The sequence below is a fragment of the Perognathus longimembris genome, unplaced genomic scaffold (assembly GCF_023159225.1).
Source record: "Perognathus longimembris pacificus isolate PPM17 unplaced genomic scaffold, ASM2315922v1 HiC_scaffold_5463, whole genome shotgun sequence".
Classification (NCBI taxonomy): domain Eukaryota; kingdom Metazoa; phylum Chordata; class Mammalia; order Rodentia; family Heteromyidae; genus Perognathus; species Perognathus longimembris.
Window position 1 is genome coordinate 180739 of NW_025960893.1, and position 6000 is coordinate 186738.

Consider the following 6000-nt stretch of genomic DNA (forward strand, 5'->3'; position numbering starts at 1 on the left):
TGTTTAATTGCAAAACTTTTTTTTTTTTTTTTTTTTGCCAGTCCTGGGCCTTGGACTCAGGGCCTGAGCACTGTCCCTGGCTTCTTCCCGCTCAAGGCTAGCACTCTGCCACTTGAGCCACAGCGCCGCTTCTGGCCGTTTTCTGTATATGTGGTGCTGGGGAATCGAACCTAGGGCCTCATGTATCCGAGGCAGGCACTCTTGCCGCTAGGCTATATCCCCAGCCCCTAATTGCAAAACTTTTACCATCACCTATTGATACTACCAGTATATTGGTGGTATTATGAATGCAATTTAAAAATTTGTATTTTAGTATCTTTAAGTAGTTGTATAAAGAAGTTACCATTCAACAAATCAATTTATAAGTACAATTCATCTTGATTGATGTCACCCCTTTCATCCTTCTCCCCCATATTTCCCAACCCTGTTCTTTTTTTTTGGCCAGTCCTGGGCCTTGAACTCAGGGCCTGAGCACTGCCCCTGGCTTCTTTTTGCTCAAGGCTAGCACTCTGCCACTTGAGCCACAGCGCCACTTCTGGCCATTTTCTGTATATGTGGTGCTGGGGAATTGAACCCAGGGCCTCATGTATACAAGGCAAGCACTCTTGCCACTAGGCCATATCCCCAGCCCCCCCAACCCTATTCTTACCCTCAGTTTTCCCATTTTCATTGGATAGTTTTTGAATATTATGACTGCATTCCTCTCACTTTCTCTCTTCATTTGTTGTCCCCTTGAGCTTCTCTCAACACCTTTCAAGTGCCAGTTTCCTGATATGAAGACAGTTTTTAAAATACTGCTTACTTGGCTGGGCACCAGTGGTTCATGCCTGTAATTTTAGCTACTTAAGAGGCTGAGATCTGGAGAATCATGGTTCGAATTCCAGCTTGGGCAGGAAAGTCCATGAGATTCTTATTGCCAGCTAACCACCAAAAAACCCCAAGAAGGTTAGCTGTGGCTCAAGTGGTACAGTGCTAGCTAGCCTTGAGCCAGAAAGCTAAGGGACAGTGCCTAAGGCCCTGAGTTCAAGCCCAGAGTCTGCACAAAACAAACAAAACTCACTTGCTGTATGTATGTATGTGATTCTGGGTATTGAACTCAGGGTCTTGCATATGTTAGATACACCTTTTACCACTGAACTATATCTCAGCCCTTGATTTGTTTATTTATATATACTCATGAGTTTCGAGCTCAAGCTATAAGTTGTATTCAGAGTCTGAGTATTTCTGATGGGCTACTTCACTACTGTTATGACTAAGGCGTTTCATCTTTGGGCTTCTCTACTAGCTTTCTCATTTAATTTCCTATGTACACTCCTCTTGTACTTTATTTTTACCTAGCTCTTTTTTTTCCCTGATACTTTTATTGTGTTTTTTTTTTTTTTTGTTTTGTTTTGTTTTTTGCCATTCCTGGGGCTTGGACTCAAGGCCTGAGCACTGTCCCTGGCTTCCTTTTGCTCAAGGCTAGCACTTTGCCACTTGAGCCACAGCGCCACGTCTGGCCATTTTCTATATATGTGGTGCTGGGAAATTGAACCCAGGGCTTCATGTATATGAGGCAAGCGCTCTTGCCACTAGGCCATATCCCCAGCCCCTCACTGATACTTTTAAGATGTACTCTGGTCCTTTCCTTCCCACTGATAATTACTTGTTCTTTTCTCCCTGTGGTAAACTATACATGTCAGTATTCTTTTTTATAGTGTTGAAGATTGAACCCAGTGCTTTGTGCATGCTAGACAACCAGCACTCTACCACTGAGCTATATTCCTCGTCTTCCATCTCAATTTTCAAGTGTACAGTTCAGTGGTATTAGATACATTCATAATATTTTGCAACCATCACCACCATTTATCTCCATAACTTCATCATGCAAAACTAAGCCCTGTTTATATTAAACAATGACTCATTTCTCATTCTCATCCCCTAGAAACCACCATTCTGTTTTCTTCTGTATTATTTTGACTACTCTAAGTTAACTCTTACAAGTAGAATCTCCCAACATTTATGACTTTTGTTATAAACCTAAACTATGTGATGTGTTTTAAAAAAGTTTATTTAAATTTTTTTTTGTTGTAGTACTGTGTGTTGAGCTCAGAACTCTCATTCACACTTGGCAAGTGTTCTGCCAACTGAGCCATACCCTCAGCCTTATGATGTTTCAATAAAAATTCAAAACGTCATCGACCTCAGATATCTAGAACATATTAAAAATAGAGCCCTCTTGCCCAGTAGCATCGAGGCTTAGACAGAATCTGCTCATCCATGTTTCTTCTTTTGCTACATATATATACACACACACACGTGTGTGTGTATGTGTGTGTGTATATACACACACTCACTCATTTTTCATTCCAGTGCATCGCCTAGCCCATTTTATTGTATACATGCTTCCCTTCCAATTTTTTCCTGCAAACACAATTTCCTCCTCCTCTATGTCTGAATAAAATTCTATTGTACATTTTCTTTCTCTCTTCATCTTTGATGGGACACTTAAACTGTGTATTACAAACAGTGCCCAGATAAACATGAGTGTACAGGTATTCTGCTGTAAGCTGATTCTTTTGGAAATAGACCCAGAAATGGTATAACTGGTAGTTTCATTTTTAATTTTTCATTCTTAGAGGAACTGTCATCCTGATTCCCATAGTGGCTGAACTGATTCACAGTCTCACAAACAGTGAGTAAAGGTTCCCTTTTTTTTCTGCTTTCTTCCTAACATTTTATTAATTATTTTGGTAATACTGGGGTTTGAATTCAAGACCTCAGGCTACCACTTGAGTCACATTCCAGCCCTTTACTTTCTTGATGATAGCCATTCTCTTCATGTAGGTTTTTTTTTTTTTTCCCCCTATACCAGGACTTGAACTCTGGGATTCTTATTTCCACTCACAGTTGTGCTCTACCACTTGAACCCTGACTTCAGTTTAGCCTTTTTCTGGCTGGGTAATTAAAGATTAGAGTCATGGACTTTTCTGTCCAGGCTGGCTTCAAACCATGATCCTCATGTCACAGTTTTTGAGTAACTAGAGTTACAGGTGCGAGTCACCAGTGCCCAGCTCTTGCCATCATTTTTTTTTGGCCAGTCTTGGGGCTTGAACTCAGGGCCTGGGCATTGTCCCTGAGCTTTTGTACTCAAAGCTTGTGCTCTGCCACCTGAGCCACAGCTTCATTTCTGGCATTTTGGTGTTTAATTGGAGATAAGAATCTCATGAACTTTCCTGCCTGGGTTAGCTTCGAACAGTTAGCTTTGAATAGTGATCCTCAGATCTCAGCCTCCTGAACAGTAGCTAGGATTCCAGGCATGAGCCAACAGTGCTTGGCCTTCCTGACACCTTTCTTAACTCCCTTCAGTTTGACTTCTGCGTTGAAACCACAGTAATCTTTCTAACACCAAATCTAGTACCATGTCTTTACTTAAAATCTTTTAATGATTAGAGTAGGTTAGGTTAAAGCCTTTAATGCCGCAGTGCTGTCAACAGTGTGCATGTTGCTCTGAGAGTCCTGTCCCCCTGTGGTGCCAGCAGGTGTTCAGGAGGACAGTGTCCCGCCCCTTCTGATGACTCAGGGCACTCTACAACCTTGAGTAGACTTTGTGTTTAGATGCACCTCCAAAACTGTGGCAGTTTCTTTCTTTTATGGGAAATAAATAAATACATATACATATATATGTATATATATACATATTTCTTTTCCCTCAGTGTTTGGAAATATTTGATGACAAGTGGAGGGAAATCTTCCTTTTATAAAGTAGTAGGAACACGTTCTTGTCATACTGGAGAAGAGCTCACTGGGGATGTAAGGATAGGACACGAGGCTGCAGGCCCTGGAAAGCAGGGCATCTCTTCAAATGTTCCATTGTAGTGTGCAAACAAAGCACTGCACTGTGGATGTCTTCCTTACCTCCAAATGCGCCAGTCTCCATCCTAGGTGAGCTTTGTTTCAACAGGTTTTTCATTCCAAAGTTAGTATGTTAATAAAATAAATGGTCTTTTTCATATTATTTCATACTTGAACAAGATCACTATGGCAGATGTTTTTATACCATAGATTTTCTATGGCCTGGTGACATTTCAACTTAGGTTGGCTAATTGGTGCATAGGGCTTTGGTGTAAGAATGCTAGTAACTGAATAATTCCTAACCTGAAAATTAATCTCATAATTGATTATATAATTTGACTGTAATTACATAACATAAAAATATGTTCAGATAATATTTATGCATATTCAGGTCTTTTATTCATAGTGCTTGGACTTTTAAATATCTATCACTCCATTAGAGGGAAAAAAAATCACTAAAAGACAAATGAAAGCCGAGATCTGAGAATCATGGTTCAAAGCAGAAAAGTCTTTGTAAGACTCTTATCTCCAGTTAACCACCAGAAAACCAGAAGTGGAGCTGTGGCTCAAAGTGGTAGATCACTAACCTTGAGCAAAAGAGCTCAGGGACAGTGCCCAGGCTCTAAGTTCAAGCCCCCCCACCCCCAAAAAAGACATTTTTATATTTAAATATGGGAGTAGATAGCTGGGCACTAGTGACTCACATGTGTAATCCTGGCTACTCAGGAGGCTGAGATCTGAGGATTGAGCTTCAAAGCCAGCCTGGGGAAACAAATCACTGTGATTCTGATATCTAATTAGCCAGCCAAATCCACTCTTACCCCCCTCCCCCGCCCCCCAGAAGTGGAGGTGTGTCTCAAATAGTAGAGCACTAGCCTTTGAACAGAAAAGCTAAGGGACAGTGCCCAGGCCTTGAGTTCAAGCCCCACTACTGGTACAAAAAAAGGTATGGAGGGCAAGGCACACACATTTGAACACTATCCATAGATGAGAGATTGGGAATTAGGAATGTATACCTGTAATGTTTGTAGATGTGAATAAAGTTCAAGGAATGTAATGACATCATCTTGTCATAATAGTGATTTAAATTTCAGGCAGCCTTTTTGGTGGTGCAGTGCTGGTTTTAAGGCAGATACATTTCTGTTAAATATGTTGTAGTTGCTCTTTGGGTACTTTTCAGAGTATCTTCTCATAGCCTTCATAATGACAGGTCATATAGTAATCATCAGTTTTCCTCTGAGTGCTTTACTCATGTTATAGCACCAAATTTAGCAATGTGATATAGTAAGAGACAGGCCATATACCATAACTTTTTTTTTTTTTTTTGTCAGTTGTGGAGCTTGAACTCTGGGCCTGGGTGCTGTCCCTGAGCTCTTCAGCTCAAGGCTAGCATTCTGCCACTTGAGCCATAGCACCATTTCAGGTATTCTGGTGGTTAATTGTAGGTAAGAGTCTCATGGACTTTCTTGCCCAGACTGGCTTTGAACTGTGATCCTCAGATCTCAGCCTCCTGAGTAGCTAAGATTACAGATGTGAGCCACCACAACCACCTGGCTTACACCATAACTTTGTATGTAAAAGAACACTATTTTGTTATTGGGGGCCAGGCACAATAGTAAATTAGACCAAACTCAAAGACAAATGTTGGCTAATTCATTGTCTGCATAGTTGCTGAAATGATTATTTTTTTTTCCTTTCTCTCCCCCCTCTCTCCCTCTCTCTCTTTCTCTCTCCCCCTCTGTCTCTGTCTCTGTCTGTCTGTCTGTCTGTCTCTACATCCCCCCACCCCCGCCAGTCCTATGACGTGAACTCAGAGCCTGGGCTCTCTCTCTTAGCTTTTTCACTCAAGGCTGGCTCTCTGTCATTTGAACCACAGCCCCACTTCCAGCTTTTTGGTGGTTAACTGGAGATAAGAGTTTCATGGACTTTCTTATCTTGGTTGGCTTGAACTATGTTCTTCAGATCTCAGCCTTTTGAGTAGCTAGAATTACAAATGTGAACCACTGATACCTACTCAAGTGATTTTTTTTGAAGAGATTGATCAGATCTCTCCATTTCTTTTTTTTTTTTTTTTTTTTTTTTTTGGCCAGTCGTGGGCCTTGGACTCAGGGCCTGAGCACTGTCCCTGGCTTCTTCCCGCTCAAGGCTAGCACTCTGCCACTTGAG